The 15,687-nt window shown below is 49.9% G+C and overlaps 22 non-coding genes across 22 annotated transcripts; all 22 read right to left on the reverse strand.

The window, feature by feature from the left end:
• Positions 1-488: 488 nt before the first annotated feature.
• trnas-gcu (transfer RNA serine (anticodon GCU)) lies at positions 489-570 on the reverse strand. Its single transcript has one exon. It is a non-coding gene; the product is annotated as a tRNA-Ser (tRNA).
• A 682-nt stretch (positions 571-1,252) lies between these two features.
• Positions 1,253-1,325, reverse strand: trnaa-ugc (transfer RNA alanine (anticodon UGC)). The gene has a single exon. It is a non-coding gene; the product is annotated as a tRNA-Ala (tRNA).
• Positions 1,326-2,006: 681 nt separating this feature from the next.
• trnaa-agc (transfer RNA alanine (anticodon AGC)) lies at positions 2,007-2,079 on the reverse strand. Its single transcript has one exon. It is a non-coding gene; the product is annotated as a tRNA-Ala (tRNA).
• Positions 2,080-2,594: 515 nt separating this feature from the next.
• Positions 2,595-2,676, reverse strand: trnas-gcu (transfer RNA serine (anticodon GCU)). The gene has a single exon. It is a non-coding gene; the product is annotated as a tRNA-Ser (tRNA).
• Positions 2,677-3,358: 682 nt separating this feature from the next.
• Positions 3,359-3,431, reverse strand: trnaa-ugc (transfer RNA alanine (anticodon UGC)). The gene has a single exon. It is a non-coding gene; the product is annotated as a tRNA-Ala (tRNA).
• Positions 3,432-4,091: 660 nt separating this feature from the next.
• On the reverse strand, positions 4,092-4,164 carry trnaa-agc (transfer RNA alanine (anticodon AGC)). Its single transcript has one exon. It is a non-coding gene; the product is annotated as a tRNA-Ala (tRNA).
• Positions 4,165-4,690: 526 nt separating this feature from the next.
• trnas-gcu (transfer RNA serine (anticodon GCU)) lies at positions 4,691-4,772 on the reverse strand. Its single transcript has one exon. It is a non-coding gene; the product is annotated as a tRNA-Ser (tRNA).
• A 682-nt stretch (positions 4,773-5,454) lies between these two features.
• Positions 5,455-5,527, reverse strand: trnaa-ugc (transfer RNA alanine (anticodon UGC)). Its single transcript has one exon. It is a non-coding gene; the product is annotated as a tRNA-Ala (tRNA).
• Positions 5,528-6,208: 681 nt separating this feature from the next.
• Positions 6,209-6,281, reverse strand: trnaa-agc (transfer RNA alanine (anticodon AGC)). Its single transcript has one exon. It is a non-coding gene; the product is annotated as a tRNA-Ala (tRNA).
• A 515-nt stretch (positions 6,282-6,796) lies between these two features.
• trnas-gcu (transfer RNA serine (anticodon GCU)) lies at positions 6,797-6,878 on the reverse strand. The gene has a single exon. It is a non-coding gene; the product is annotated as a tRNA-Ser (tRNA).
• A 682-nt stretch (positions 6,879-7,560) lies between these two features.
• On the reverse strand, positions 7,561-7,633 carry trnaa-ugc (transfer RNA alanine (anticodon UGC)). The gene has a single exon. It is a non-coding gene; the product is annotated as a tRNA-Ala (tRNA).
• Positions 7,634-8,314: 681 nt separating this feature from the next.
• On the reverse strand, positions 8,315-8,387 carry trnaa-agc (transfer RNA alanine (anticodon AGC)). Its single transcript has one exon. It is a non-coding gene; the product is annotated as a tRNA-Ala (tRNA).
• Positions 8,388-8,902: 515 nt separating this feature from the next.
• trnas-gcu (transfer RNA serine (anticodon GCU)) lies at positions 8,903-8,984 on the reverse strand. The gene has a single exon. It is a non-coding gene; the product is annotated as a tRNA-Ser (tRNA).
• A 682-nt stretch (positions 8,985-9,666) lies between these two features.
• trnaa-ugc (transfer RNA alanine (anticodon UGC)) lies at positions 9,667-9,739 on the reverse strand. The gene has a single exon. It is a non-coding gene; the product is annotated as a tRNA-Ala (tRNA).
• A 681-nt stretch (positions 9,740-10,420) lies between these two features.
• On the reverse strand, positions 10,421-10,493 carry trnaa-agc (transfer RNA alanine (anticodon AGC)). Its single transcript has one exon. It is a non-coding gene; the product is annotated as a tRNA-Ala (tRNA).
• A 515-nt stretch (positions 10,494-11,008) lies between these two features.
• Positions 11,009-11,090, reverse strand: trnas-gcu (transfer RNA serine (anticodon GCU)). The gene has a single exon. It is a non-coding gene; the product is annotated as a tRNA-Ser (tRNA).
• Positions 11,091-11,772: 682 nt separating this feature from the next.
• On the reverse strand, positions 11,773-11,845 carry trnaa-ugc (transfer RNA alanine (anticodon UGC)). The gene has a single exon. It is a non-coding gene; the product is annotated as a tRNA-Ala (tRNA).
• Positions 11,846-12,526: 681 nt separating this feature from the next.
• trnaa-agc (transfer RNA alanine (anticodon AGC)) lies at positions 12,527-12,599 on the reverse strand. Its single transcript has one exon. It is a non-coding gene; the product is annotated as a tRNA-Ala (tRNA).
• Positions 12,600-13,125: 526 nt separating this feature from the next.
• Positions 13,126-13,207, reverse strand: trnas-gcu (transfer RNA serine (anticodon GCU)). The gene has a single exon. It is a non-coding gene; the product is annotated as a tRNA-Ser (tRNA).
• Positions 13,208-13,889: 682 nt separating this feature from the next.
• trnaa-ugc (transfer RNA alanine (anticodon UGC)) lies at positions 13,890-13,962 on the reverse strand. Its single transcript has one exon. It is a non-coding gene; the product is annotated as a tRNA-Ala (tRNA).
• Positions 13,963-14,643: 681 nt separating this feature from the next.
• On the reverse strand, positions 14,644-14,716 carry trnaa-agc (transfer RNA alanine (anticodon AGC)). Its single transcript has one exon. It is a non-coding gene; the product is annotated as a tRNA-Ala (tRNA).
• A 526-nt stretch (positions 14,717-15,242) lies between these two features.
• Positions 15,243-15,324, reverse strand: trnas-gcu (transfer RNA serine (anticodon GCU)). Its single transcript has one exon. It is a non-coding gene; the product is annotated as a tRNA-Ser (tRNA).
• Positions 15,325-15,687: the final 363 nt, after the last annotated feature.

Consider the following 15,687-nt stretch of genomic DNA (forward strand, 5'->3'; position numbering starts at 1 on the left):
CCATACTTGTTGTATGATCAAAATAGGGAAGGGGCATAAATCCTGAAATCTGCAAAGCGCCCAGGAGGTGGCTGAGAGACTAAGGCGGCTCGCTGACAATCCACTGTCATGCTAACGTGACTGAATGCCATCAGCCTTAGAGACAGACTGAGGAGACTGGACATCCAAGGGACTGTGGACTAGAGCCACTGCTAATTCACATTGAATGAAGCCAACTGAGGGAGGTGGTTCTAATCAATATGCTTACCGACCTCCTCCCCTTGGTTTTCAGTGTAGGGCAAGTTGGCCATTAGGAATGTTGCTATTCTGGAAGCAGAACGTCTTTCTACTACTGTATTAGCAGACCATTGTCTTTAACATGACCTGTGCAACAAGACCACATGGTGAACTAAAGTGAATACTGAGCCAAAGAAGAGCATTGCATCATGCCTGCTTTGGCAGCCAATCTTACACTGACAAGATGCATCAACATAAGCAGAAAGAGCTCTCGACGAGGATGGGATTCGAACCCACGCGTGCACAGCACAATGGATTAGCAGTCCATCGCCTTAACCTCTCGGCCACCTCATCTGCCGCACACTGCTCTTTGCCAGTAGCATTGGGAATTGACGAGGGATAATGTGTGAGCTGATCGCTGGTGTATGGACGCAGGGAGATTGACTCCAGATCCCCGACGAGGGGCTGCGTAACACTTTGGTAGAAGCCTGGAGTGATGCTGGCTTCTTCTTTGAGCCTGTTCTTCTTGGGGGTTGCCAGAGTGGATCGTCTGCCTCCATCTCACCCTGCCCCTAGCATTCTCCTCTGTCACACCAACCCTCTGCATGTCCTACTTGGCTACGTCTATGAACGTTGTCTTTGGTCTTTCTCTTATTCTCCTGCCCAGCCGCTCCGTATTTAACACCCTTTTCCCAGTATATCTTATATCCCTCCTCTGCACATGTGCAAATCACCTCAGCCTTGCTGGCCTAACGTCGTCTGCAAACGGCTCAACCCCAGCTGTCCCTCGCACGTGGTCATTTCACATCTGTTCCATCCTGGACACTCCCAAGCAAAAGCTTATCATCTTCAACTCTGCAGACTCCATCTGTGCCACACATCAGAGCAGCTCTCACTACCATCTTCTAAAGCTTGCCTTTCGCACTTGCTGCTATCCTTGTGTGACAAATCACCCCTGAATTTGTTCTCCACACACACCCAATGGATTGGCTACACGCATGGCTTTGGGTCTCCTCGCGGATGTCCAAAAGTGTCCTGGAGAATGCGGGTATCGATCCCGCTGCCTCTCACATGCAAAGCGAGCGCTCTACCATTTGAGCTAATTCCCCATTGAGGGTTGAGCACTGCAGCTTCATCGTGCCATACGGAGCCTCAGCTCAGGTGGAACTAATCACAACACCCCCCTTTCAATGTTTTCTGGGCTTGTCAACTACAACAAGACTCTTTGGTGCAATCGTAACTCACACGAGACATTTCCGAGCGATTCAAGTCTGGGCCCTACGCAGTACGCCAGGAGAGTGTCACTGGAAGCCCCTTTCAGCTGCTTCTGGAGAAAAGAGATGTCAGACTGGGCCGGGGGACTCTTTGCTGCCATCGGCCAGTATTGTGAGGGTAAGAGGGGAGACAATCACTTCATATGGTCAAAGATTGATGAGGTTTGAAGCCAGCGTTAACATGGTAGTACCTGAAAGGTAGTGAGCGGAGAAGTGCAAATAAACCTGGGGTGTACAACATCAGGCCTCGAGGGCCGGTGTCCTGCAGGTTTTAGGTATAACCCTGGGTCAACACACCTGAATCAAATGATTAGTTCATTACCAGGCCTCTGGAGAACTTCAAGAAATGTTGGGGAGGTAATTTAGCCATTTGAATCCCCTATGATGGATCAAGAATACATCTGAAACCTGCAGGACACCGGCCCTCGAGGCCTGGAGTTCGACACCTGTGAAATAAAGATTTGCCAAAGGAAGCCACATGCATTCAATTGGGACACTGACTAGCAAAGTGTCAAATGGAGAATGCGGGCGTCGATCCCGCTACCTCTCGCATGCTAAGCGAGCGCTCTACCATTTGAGCTAACTCCCCTGTGCCACATGTCTTACTTATTACAGGCTACACTTTGTCCATACTTGTTGTATGATCAAAATAGGGAAGGGGCACAAATCCTGAAATCTGCAAAGCGCCCAGGAGGTGGCTGAGAGACTAAGGCGGCTCGCTGACAATCCACTGTCATGCTAACGTGACTGAATGCCATCAGCCTTAGAGACAGACTGAGGAGACTGGACATCCAAGGGACTGTGGACTAGAGCCACTGCTAATTCACATTGAATGAAGCCAACTGAGGGAGGTGGTTCTAATCAATATGCTTACCGACCTCCTCCCCTTGGTTTTCAGTGTAGGGCAAGTGGGCCATTAGGAATGTTGCTATTCTGGAAGCAGAACGTCTTTCTACTACTGTATTAGCAGACCATTGTCTTTAACATGACCTGTGCAACAAGACCACATGGTGAATTAAAATGAAAACTGAGCATTGCATCATGCCTGCTTTGGCAGCCAATCTTACACTGACAAGATGCATCAACATAAGCAGAAAGAGCTCTCGACGAGGATGGGATTCGAACCCACGCGTGCACAGCACAATGGATTAGCAGTCCATCGCCTTAACCTCTCGGCCACCTCATCTGCCGCACACTGCTCTTTGCCAGTAGCATTGGGAATTGACGAGGGATAATGTGTGAGCTGATCGCTGGTGTATGGACGCAGGGAGATTGACTCCAGATCCCCGACGAGGGGCTGCGTAACACTTTGGTAGAAGCCTGGAGTGATGCTGGCTTCTTCTTTGAGCCTGTTCTTCTTGGGGGTTGCCAGAGTGGATCGTCTGCCTCCATCTCACCCTGCCCCTAGCATTCTCCTCTGTCACACCAACCCTCTGCATGTCCTACTTGGCTACGTCTATGAACGTTGTCTTTGGTCTTTCTCTTATTCTCCTGCCCAGCCGCTCCGTATTTAACACCCTTTTCCCAGTATATCTTATATCCCTCCTCTGCACATGTGCAAATCACCTCAGCCTTGCTGGCCTAACGTCATCTGCAAACGGCTCAACCCCAGCTGTCCCTCGCACGTGGTCATTTCACATCTGTTCCATCCTGGACACTCCCAAGCAAAAGCTTATCATCTTCAACTCTGCAGACTCCATCTGTGCCACACATCAGAGCAGCTCTCACTACCATCTTCTAAAGCTTGCCTTTCGCACTTGCTGCTATCCTTGTGTGACAAATCACCCCTGAATTTGTTCTCCACACACACCCAATGGATTGGCTACACGCATGGCTTTGGGTCTCCTCGCGGATGTCCAAAAGTGTCCTGGAGAATGCGGGTATCGATCCCGCTGCCTCTCACATGCAAAGCGAGCGCTCTACCATTTGAGCTAATTCCCCATTGAGGGTTGAGCACTGCAGCTTCATCGTGCCATACGGGGTGCCAACACCCCCCTTTCAATGTTTTCTGGGCTTGTCAACTACAACAAGACTCTTTGGTGCAATCGTAACTCACACGAGACATTTCCGAGCGATTCAAGTCTGGGCCCTACGCAGTACGCCAGGAGAGTGTCACTGGAAGCCCCTTTCAGCTGCTTCTGGAGAAAAGAGATGTCAGACTGGGCCGGGGGACTCTTTGCTGCCATCGGCCAGTATTGTGAGGGTAAGAGGGGAGACAATCACTTCATATGGTCAAAGATTGATGAGGTTTGAAGCCAGCGTTAACATGGTAGTACCTGAAAGGTAGTGAGCGGAGAAGTGCAAATAAACCTGGGGTGTACAACATCAGGCCTCGAGGGCCGGTGTCCTGCAGGTTTTAGGTATAACCCTGGGTCAACACACCTGAATCAAATGATTAGTTCATTACCAGGCCTCTGGAGAACTTCAAGAAATGTTGGGGAGGTAATTTAGCCATTTGAATCCCCTATGATGGATCAAGAATACATCTGAAACCTGCAGGACACTGGCCCTCGAGGCCTGGAGTTCGACACCTGTGAAATAAAGATTTGCCAAAGGAAGCCACATGCATTCAATTGGGACACTGACTAGCAAAGTGTCAAATGGAGAATGCGGGCGTCGATCCCGCTACCTCTCGCATGCTAAGCGAGCGCTCTACCATTTGAGCTAACTCCCCTGTGCCACATGTCTTACTTATTACAGGCTACACTTTGTCCATACTTGTTGTATGATCAAAATAGGGAAGGGGCACAAATCCTGAAATCTGCAAAGCACCCAGGAGGTGGCTGAGAGACTAAGGCGGCTCGCTGACAATCCACTGTCATGCTAACGTGACTGAATGCCATCAGCCTTAGAGACAGACTGAGGAGACTGGACATCCAAGGGACTGTGGACTAGAGCCACTGCTAATTCACATTGAATGAAGCCAACTGAGGGAGGTGGTTCTAATCAATATGCTTACCGACTTCCTCCCCTTGGTTTTCAGTGTAGGGCAAGTTGGCCATTAGGAATGTTGCTATTCTGGAAGCAGAACGTCTTTCTACTACTGTATTAGCAGACCATTGTCTTTAACATGACCTGTGCAACAAGACCACATGGTGAACTAAAGTGAATACTGAGCCAAAGAAGAGCATTGCATCATGCCTGCTTTGGCAGCCAATCTTACACTGACAAGATGCATCAACATAAGCAGAAAGAGCTCTCGACGAGGATGGGATTCGAACCCACGCGTGCACAGCACAATGGATTAGCAGTCCATCGCCTTAACCTCTCGGCCACCTCATCTGCCGCACACTGCTCTTTGCCAGTAGCATTGGGAATTGACGAGGGATAATGTGTGAGCTGATCGCTGGTGTATGGACGCAGGGAGATTGACTCCAGATCCCCGACGAGGGGCTGCGTAACACTTTGGTAGAAGCCTGGAGTGATGCTGGCTTCTTCTTTGAGCCTGTTCTTCTTGGGGGTTGCCAGAGTGGATCGTCTGCCTCCATCTCACCCTGCCCCTAGCATTCTCCTCTGTCACACCAACCCTCTGCATGTCCTACTTGGCTACGTCTATGAACGTTGTCTTTGGTCTTTCTCTTATTCTCCTGCCCAGCAGCTCCGTATTTAACACCCTTTTCCCAGTATATCTTATATCCCTCCTCTGCACATGTGCAAATCACCTCAGCCTTGCTGGCCTAACGTCGTCTGCAAACGGCTCAACCCCAGCTGTCCCTCGCACGTGGTCATTTCACATCTGTTCCATCCTGGACACTCCCAAGCAAAAGCTTATCATCTTCAACTCTGCAGACTCCATCTGTGCCACACATCAGAGCAGCTCTCACTACCATCTTCTAAAGCTTGCCTTTCGCACTTGCTGCTATCCTTGTGTGACAAATCACCCCTGAATTTGTTCTCCACCCACACCCAATGGATTGGCTACACGCATGGCTTTGGGTCTCCTCGCGGATGTCCAAAAGTGTCCTGGAGAATGCGGGTATCGATCCCGCTGCCTCTCACATGCAAAGCGAGCGCTCTACCATTTGAGCTAATTCCCCATTGAGGGTTGAGCACTGCAGCTTCATCGTGCCATACGGAGCCTCAGCTCAGGTGGAACTAATCACAACACCCCCCTTTCAATGTTTTCTGGGCTTGTCAACTACAACAAGACTCTTTGGTGCAATCGTAACTCACACGAGACATTTCCGAGCGATTCAAGTCTGGGCCCTACGCAGTACGCCAGGAGAGTGTCACTGGAAGCCCCTTTCAGCTGCTTCTGGAGAAAAGAGATGTCAGACTGGGCCGGGGGACTCTTTGCTGCCATCGGCCAGTATTGTGAGGGTAAGAGGGGAGACAATCACTTCATATGGTCAAAGATTGATGAGGTTTGAAGCCAGCGTTAACATGGTAGTACCTGAAAGGTAGTGAGCGGAGAAGTGCAAATAAACCTGGGGTGTACAACATCAGGCCTCGAGGGCCGGTGTCCTGCAGGTTTTAGGTATAACCCTGGGTCAACACACCTGAATCAAATGATTAGTTCATTACCAGGCCTCTGGAGAACTTCAAGAAATGTTGGGGAGGTAATTTAGCCATTTGAATCCCCTATGATGGATCAAGAATACATCTGAAACCTGCAGGACACCGGCCCTCGAGGCCTGGAGTTCGACACCTGTGAAATAAAGATTTGCCAAAGGAAGCCACATGCATTCAATTGGGACACTGACTAGCAAAGTGTCAAATGGAGAATGCGGGCGTCGATCCCGCTACCTCTCGCATGCTAAGCGAGCGCTCTACCATTTGAGCTAACTCCCCTGTGCTACATGTCTTACTTATTACAGGCTACACTTTGTCCATACTTGTTGTATGATCAAAATAGGGAAGGGGCATAAATCCTGAAATCTGCAAAGCACCCAGGAGGTGGCTGAGAGACTAAGGCGGCTCGCTGACAATCCACTGTCATGCTAACGTGACTGAATGCCATCAGCCTTAGAGACAGACTGAGGAGACTGGACATCCAAGGGACTGTGGACTAGAGCCACTGCTAATTCACATTGAATGAAGCCAACTGAGGGAGGTGGTTCTAATCAATATGCTTACCGACCTCCTCCCCTTGGTTTTCAGTGTAGGGCAAGTGGGCCATTAGGAATGTTGCTATTCTGGAAGCAGAACGTCTTTCTACTACTGTATTAGCAGACCATTGTCTTTAACATGACCTGTGCAACAAGACCACATGGTGAATTAAAATGAAAACTGAGCATTGCATCATGCCTGCTTTGGCAGCCAATCTTACACTGACAAGATGCATCAACATAAGCAGAAAGAGCTCTCGACGAGGATGGGATTCGAACCCACGCGTGCACAGCACAATGGATTAGCAGTCCATCGCCTTAACCTCTCGGCCACCTCATCTGCCGCACACTGCTCTTTGCCAGTAGCATTGGGAATTGACGAGGGATAATGTGTGAGCTGATCGCTGGTGTATGGACGCAGGGAGATTGACTCCAGATCCCCGACGAGGGGCTGCGTAACACTTTGGTAGAAGCCTGGAGTGATGCTGGCTTCTTCTTTGAGCCTGTTCTTCTTGGGGGTTGCCAGAGTGGATCGTCTGCCTCCATCTCACCCTGCCCCTAGCATTCTCCTCTGTCACACCAACCCTCTGCATGTCCTACTTGGCTACGTCTATGAACGTTGTCTTTGGTCTTTCTCTTATTTTCCTGCCCAGCCGCTCCGTATTTAACACCCTTTTCCCAGTATATCTTATATCCCTCCTCTGCACATGTGCAAATCACCTCAGCCTTGCTGGCCTAACGTCGTCTGCAAACGGCTCAACCCCAGCTGTCCCTCGCACGTGGTCATTTCACATCTGTTCCATCCTGGACACTCCCAAGCAAAAGCTTATCATCTTCAACTCTGCAGACTCCATCTGTGCCACACATCAGAGCAGCTCTCACTACCATCTTCTAAAGCTTGCCTTTCGCACTTGCTGCTATCCTTGTGTGACAAATCACCCCTGAATTTGTTCTCCACACACACCCAATGGATTGGCTACACGCATGGCTTTGGGTCTCCTCGCGGATGTCCAAAAGTGTCCTGGAGAATGCGGGTATCGATCCCGCTGCCTCTCACATGCAAAGCGAGCGCTCTACCATTTGAGCTAATTCCCCATTGAGGGTTGAGCACTGCAGCTTCATCGTGCCATACGGAGCCTCAGCTCAGGTGGAACTAATCACAACACCCCCCTTTCAATGTTTTCTGGGCTTGTCAACTACAACAAGACTCTTTGGTGCAATCGTAACTCACACGAGACATTTCCGAGCGATTCAAGTCTGGGCCCTACGCAGTACGCCAGGAGAGTGTCACTGGAAGCCCCTTTCAGCTGCTTCTGGAGAAAAGAGATGTCAGACTGGGCCGGGGGACTCTTTGCTGCCATCGGCCAGTATTGTGAGGGTAAGAGGGGAGACAATCACTTCATATGGTCAAAGATTGATGAGGTTTGAAGCCAGCGTTAACATGGTAGTACCTGAAAGGTAGTGAGCGGAGAAGTGCAAATAAACCTGGGGTGTACAACATCAGGCCTCGAGGGCCGGTGTCCTGCAGGTTTTAGGTATAACCCTGGGTCAACACACCTGAATCAAATGATTAGTTCATTACCAGGCCTCTGGAGAACTTCAAGAAATGTTGGGGAGGTAATTTAGCCATTTGAATCCCCTATGATGGATCAAGAATACATCTGAAACCTGCAGGACACCGGCCCTCGAGGCCTGGAGTTCGACACCTGTGAAATAAAGATTTGCCAAAGGAAGCCACATGCATTCAATTGGGACACTGACTAGCAAAGTGTCAAATGGAGAATGCGGGCGTCGATCCCGCTACCTCTCGCATGCTAAGCGAGCGCTCTACCATTTGAGCTAACTCCCCTGTGCCACATGTCTTACTTATTACAGGCTACACTTTGTCCATACTTGTTGTATGATCAAAATAGGGAAGGGGCACAAATCCTGAAATCTGCAAAGCGCCCAGGAGGTGGCTGAGAGACTAAGGCGGCTCGCTGACAATCCACTGTCATGCTAACGTGACTGAATGCCATCAGCCTTAGAGACAGACTGAGGAGACTGGACATCCAAGGGACTGTGGACTAGAGCCACTGCTAATTCACATTGAATGAAGCCAACTGAGGGAGGTGGTTCTAATCAATATGCTTACCGACCTCCTCCCCTTGGTTTTCAGTGTAGGGCAAGTGGGCCATTAGGAATGTTGCTATTCTGGAAGCAGAACGTCTTTCTACTACTGTATTAGCAGACCATTGTCTTTAACATGACCTGTGCAACAAGACCACATGGTGAATTAAAATGAAAACTGAGCATTGCATCATGCCTGCTTTGGCAGCCAATCTTACACTGACAAGATGCATCAACATAAGCAGAAAGAGCTCTCGACGAGGATGGGATTCGAACCCACGCGTGCACAGCACAATGGATTAGCAGTCCATCGCCTTAACCTCTCGGCCACCTCATCTGCCGCACACTGCTCTTTGCCAGTAGCATTGGGAATTGACGAGGGATAATGTGTGAGCTGATCGCTGGTGTATGGACGCAGGGAGATTGACTCCAGATCCCCGACGAGGGGCTGCGTAACACTTTGGTAGAAGCCTGGAGTGATGCTGGCTTCTTCTTTGAGCCTGTTCTTCTTGGGGGTTGCCAGAGTGGATCGTCTGCCTCCATCTCACCCTGCCCCTAGCATTCTCCTCTGTCACACCAACCCTCTGCATGTCCTACTTGGCTACGTCTATGAACGTTGTCTTTGGTCTTTCTCTTATTTTCCTGCCCAGCCGCTCCGTATTTAACACCCTTTTCCCAGTATATCTTATATCCCTCCTCTGCACATGTGCAAATCACCTCAGCCTTGCTGGCCTAACGTCGTCTGCAAACGGCTCAACCCCAGCTGTCCCTCGCACGTGGTCATTTCACATCTGTTCCATCCTGGACACTCCCAAGCAAAAGCTTATCATCTTCAACTCTGCAGACTCCATCTGTGCCACACATCAGAGCAGCTCTCACTACCATCTTCTAAAGCTTGCCTTTCGCACTTGCTGCTATCCTTGTGTGACAAATCACCCCTGAATTTGTTCTCCACACACACCCAATGGATTGGCTACACGCATGGCTTTGGGTCTCCTCGCGGATGTCCAAAAGTGTCCTGGAGAATGCGGGTATCGATCCCGCTGCCTCTCACATGCAAAGCGAGCGCTCTACCATTTGAGCTAATTCCCCATTGAGGGTTGAGCACTGCAGCTTCATCGTGCCATACGGAGCCTCAGCTCAGGTGGAACTAATCACAACACCCCCCTTTCAATGTTTTCTGGGCTTGTCAACTACAACAAGACTCTTTGGTGCAATCGTAACTCACACGAGACATTTCCGAGCGATTCAAGTCTGGGCCCTACGCAGTACGCCAGGAGAGTGTCACTGGAAGCCCCTTTCAGCTGCTTCTGGAGAAAAGAGATGTCAGACTGGGCCGGGGGACTCTTTGCTGCCATCGGCCAGTATTGTGAGGGTAAGAGGGGAGACAATCACTTCATATGGTCAAAGATTGATGAGGTTTGAAGCCAGCGTTAACATGGTAGTACCTGAAAGGTAGTGAGCGGAGAAGTGCAAATAAACCTGGGGTGTACAACATCAGGCCTCGAGGGCCGGTGTCCTGCAGGTTTTAGGTATAACCCTGGGTCAACACACCTGAATCAAATGATTAGTTCATTACCAGGCCTCTGGAGAACTTCAAGAAATGTTGGGGAGGTAATTTAGCCATTTGAATCCCCTATGATGGATCAAGAATACATCTGAAACCTGCAGGACACCGGCCCTCGAGGCCTGGAGTTCGACACCTGTGAAATAAAGATTTGCCAAAGGAAGCCACATGCATTCAATTGGGACACTGACTAGCAAAGTGTCAAATGGAGAATGCGGGCGTCGATCCCGCTACCTCTCGCATGCTAAGCGAGCGCTCTACCATTTGAGCTAACTCCCCTGTGCCACATGTCTTACTTATTACAGGCTACACTTTGTCCATACTTGTTGTATGATCAAAATAGGGAAGGGGCACAAATCCTGAAATCTGCAAAGCGCCCAGGAGGTGGCTGAGAGACTAAGGCGGCTCGCTGACAATCCACTGTCATGCTAACGTGACTGAATGCCATCAGCCTTAGAGACAGACTGAGGAGACTGGACATCCAAGGGACTGTGGACTAGAGCCACTGCTAATTCACATTGAATGAAGCCAACTGAGGGAGGTGGTTCTAATCAATATGCTTACCGACCTCCTCCCCTTGGTTTTCAGTGTAGGGCAAGTGGGCCATTAGGAATGTTGCTATTCTGGAAGCAGAACGTCTTTCTACTACTGTATTAGCAGACCATTGTCTTTAACATGACCTGTGCAACAAGACCACATGGTGAATTAAAATGAAAACTGAGCATTGCATCATGCCTGCTTTGGCAGCCAATCTTACACTGACAAGATGCATCAACATAAGCAGAAAGAGCTCTCGACGAGGATGGGATTCGAACCCACGCGTGCACAGCACAATGGATTAGCAGTCCATCGCCTTAACCTCTCGGCCACCTCATCTGCCGCACACTGCTCTTTGCCAGTAGCATTGGGAATTGACGAGGGATAATGTGTGAGCTGATCGCTGGTGTATGGACGCAGGGAGATTGACTCCAGATCCCCGACGAGGGGCTGCGTAACACTTTGGTAGAAGCCTGGAGTGATGCTGGCTTCTTCTTTGAGCCTGTTCTTCTTGGGGGTTGCCAGAGTGGATCGTCTGCCTCCATCTCACCCTGCCCCTAGCATTCTCCTCTGTCACACCAACCCTCTGCATGTCCTACTTGGCTACGTCTATGAACGTTGTCTTTGGTCTTTCTCTTATTCTCCTGCCCAGCCGCTCCGTATTTAACACCCTTTTCCCAGTATATCTTATATCCCTCCTCTGCACATGTGCAAATCACCTCAGCCTTGCTGGCCTAACGTCATCTGCAAACGGCTCAACCCCAGCTGTCCCTCGCACGTGGTCATTTCACATCTGTTCCATCCTGGACACTCCCAAGCAAAAGCTTATCATCTTCAACTCTGCAGACTCCATCTGTGCCACACATCAGAGCAGCTCTCACTACCATCTTCTAAAGCTTGCCTTTCGCACTTGCTGCTATCCTTGTGTGACAAATCACCCCTGAATTTGTTCTCCACCCACACCCAATGGATTGGCTACACGCATGGCTTTGGGTCTCCTCGCGGATGTCCAAAAGTGTCCTGGAGAATGCGGGTATCGATCCCGCTGCCTCTCACATGCAAAGCGAGCGCTCTACCATTTGAGCTAATTCCCCATTGAGGGTTGAGCACTGCAGCTTCATCGTGCCATACGGAGCCTCAGCTCAGGTGGAACTAATCACAACACCCCCCTTTCAATGTTTTCTGGGCTTGTCAACTACAACAAGACTCTTTGGTGCAATCGTAACTCACACGAGACATTTCCGAGCGATTCAAGTCTGGGCCCTACGCAGTACGCCAGGAGAGTGTCACTGGAAGCCCCTTTCAGCTGCTTCTGGAGAAAAGAGATGTCAGACTGGGCCGGGGGACTCTTTGCTGCCATCGGCCAGTATTGTGAGGGTAAGAGGGGAGACAATCACTTCATATGGTCAAAGATTGATGAGGTTTGAAGCCAGCGTTAACATGGTAGTACCTGAAAGGTAGTGAGCGGAGAAGTGCAAATAAACCTGGGGTGTACAACATCAGGCCTCGAGGGCCGGTGTCCTGCAGGTTTTAGGTATAACCCTGGGTCAACACACCTGAATCAAATGATTAGTTCATTACCAGGCCTCTGGAGAACTTCAAGAAATGTTGGGGAGGTAATTTAGCCATTTGAATCCCCTATGATGGATCAAGAATACATCTGAAACCTGCAGGACACCGGCCCTCGAGGCCTGGAGTTCGACACCTGTGAAATAAAGATTTGCCAAAGGAAGCCACATGCATTCAATTGGGACACTGACTAGCAAAGTGTGAAATGGAGAATGCGGGCGTCGATCCCGCTACCTCTCGCATGCTAAGCGAGCGCTCTACCATTTGAGCTAACTCCCCTGTGCTACATGTCTTACTTATTACAGGCTACACTTTGTCCATACTTGTTGTATGATCAAAATAGGGAAGGGGCACAAATCCTGAAATCTGCAAAGCACCCAGGAGGTGGCTGAGAGACTAAGGCGGCTCGCTGACAATCCACTGTCATGCTAACGTGACTGAATGCCATCAGCCTTAGAGACAGACTGAGGAGACTGGACATCCAAGGGACTGTGGACTAGAGCCACTGCTAATTCACATTGAATGAAGCCAACTGAGGGAGGTGGTTCTAATCAATATGCTTACCGACCTCCTCCCCTTGGTTTTCAGTGTAGGGCAAGTTGGCCATTAGGAATGTTGCTATTCTGGAAGCAGAACGTCTTTCTACTACTGTATTAGCAGACCATTGTCTTTAACATGACCTGTGCAACAAGACCACATGGTGAACTAAAGTGAATACTGAGCCAAAGAAGAGCATTGCATCATGCCTGCTTTGGCAGCCAATCTTACACTGACAAGATGCATCAACATAAGCAGAAAGAGCTCTCGACGAGGATGGGATTCGAACCCACGCGTGCACAGCACAATGGATTAGCAGTCCATCGCCTTAACCTCTCGGCCACCTCATCTGCCGCACACTGCTCTTTGCCAGTAGCATTGGGAATTGACGAGGGATAATGTGTGAGCTGATCGCTGGTGTATGGACGCAGGGAGATTGACTCCAGATCCCCGACGAGGGGCTGCGTAACACTTTGGTAGAAGCCTGGAGTGATGCTGGCTTCTTCTTTGAGCCTGTTCTTCTTGGGGGTTGCCAGAGTGGATCGTCTGCCTCCATCTCACCCTGCCCCTAGCATTCTCCTCTGTCACACCAACCCTCTGCATGTCCTACTTGGCTACGTCTATGAACGTTGTCTTTGGTCTTTCTCTTATTCTCCTGCCCAGCCGCTCCGTATTTAACACCCTTTTCCCAGTATATCTTATATCCCTCCTCTGCACATGTGCAAATCACCTCAGCCTTGCTGGCCTAACGTCATCTGCAAACGGCTCAACCCCAGCTGTCCCTCGCACGTGGTCATTTCACATCTGTTCCATCCTGGACACTCCCAAGCAAAAGCTTATCATCTTCAACTCTGCAGACTCCATCTGTGCCACACATCAGAGCAGCTCTCACTACCATCTTCTAAAGCTTGCCTTTCGCACTTGCTGCTATCCTTGTGTGACAAATCACCCCTGAATTTGTTCTCCACACACACCCAATGGATTGGCTACACGCATGGCTTTGGGTCTCCTCGCGGATGTCCAAAAGTGTCCTGGAGAATGCGGGTATCGATCCCGCTGCCTCTCACATGCAAAGCGAGCGCTCTACCATTTGAGCTAATTCCCCATTGAGGGTTGAGCACTGCAGCTTCATCGTGCCATACGGAGCCTCAGCTCAGGTGGAACTAATCACAACACCCCCCTTTCAATGTTTTCTGGGCTTGTCAACTACAACAAGACTCTTTGGTGCAATCGTAACTCACACGAGACATTTCCGAGCGATTCAAGTCTGGGCCCTACGCAGTACGCCAGGAGAGTGTCACTGGAAGCCCCTTTCAGCTGCTTCTGGAGAAAAGAGATGTCAGACTGGGCCGGGGGACTCTTTGCTGCCATCGGCCAGTATTGTGAGGGTAAGAGGGGAGACAATCACTTCATATGGTCAAAGATTGATGAGGTTTGAAGCCAGCGTTAACATGGTAGTACCTGAAAGGTAGTGAGCGGAGAAGTGCAAATAAACCTGGGGTGTACAACATCAGGCCTCGAGGGCCGGTGTCCTGCAGGTTTTAGGTATAACCCTGGGTCAACACACCTGAATCAAATGATTAGTTCATTACCAGGCCTCTGGAGAACTTCAAGAAATGTTGGGGAGGTAATTTAGCCATTTGAATCCCCTATGATGGATCAAGAATACATCTGAAACCTGCAGGACACCGGCCCTCGAGGCCTGGAGTTCGACACCTGTGAAATAAAGATTTGCCAAAGGAAGCCACATGCATTCAATTGGGACACTGACTAGCAAAGTGTCAAATGGAGAATGCGGGCGTCGATCCCGCTACCTCTCGCATGCTAAGCGAGCGCTCTACCATTTGAGCTAACTCCCCTGTGCTACATGTCTTACTTATTACAGGCTACACTTTGTCCATACTTGTTGTATGATCAAAATAGGGAAGGGGCATAAATCCTGAAATCTGCAAAGCGCCCAGGAGGTGGCTGAGAGACTAAGGCGGCTCGCTGACAATCCACTGTCATGCTAACGTGACTGAATGCCATCAGCCTTAGAGACAGACTGAGGAGACTGGACATCCAAGGGACTGTGGACTAGAGCCACTGCTAATTCACATTGAATGAAGCCAACTGAGGGAGGTGGTTCTAATCAATATGCTTACCGACCTCCTCCCCTTGGTTTTCAGTGTAGGGCAAGTTGGCCATTAGGAATGTTGCTATTCTGGAAGCAGAACGTCTTTCTACTACTGTATTAGCAGACCATTGTCTTTAACATGACCTGTGCAACAAGACCACATGGTGAACTAAAGTGAATACTGAGCCAAAGAAGAGCATTGCATCATGCCTGCTTTGGCAGCCAATCTTACACTGACAAGATGCATCAACATAAGCAGAAAGAGCTCTCGACGAGGATGGGATTCGAACCCACGCGTGCACAGCACAATGGATTAGCAGTCCATCGCCTTAACCTCTCGGCCACCTCATCTGCCGCACACTGCTCTTTGCCAGTAGCATTGGGAATTGACGAGGGATAATGTGTGAGCTGATCGCTGGTGTATGGACGCAGGGAGATTGACTCCAGATCCCCGACGAGGGGCTGCGTAACACTTTGGTAGAAGCCTGGAGTGATGCTGGCTTCTTCTTTGAGCCTGTTCTTCTTGGGGGTTGCCAGAGTGGATCGTCTGCCTCCATCTCACCCTGCCCCTAGCATTCTCCTCTGTCACACCAACCCTCTGCATGTCCTACTTGGCTACGTCTATGAACGTTGTCTTTGGTCTTTCTCTTATTCTCCTGCCCAGCCGCTCCGTATTTAACACCCTTTTCCCAGTATATCTTATATCCCTCCTCT

Source organism: Diplotaxodon limnothrissa, linkage group LG12 (genome assembly GCF_057381915.1).
Source record: "Diplotaxodon limnothrissa isolate DT_005_m linkage group LG12, D_limnothrissa_male_GT1.1, whole genome shotgun sequence".
NCBI classification, from domain to species: domain Eukaryota; kingdom Metazoa; phylum Chordata; class Actinopteri; order Cichliformes; family Cichlidae; genus Diplotaxodon; species Diplotaxodon limnothrissa.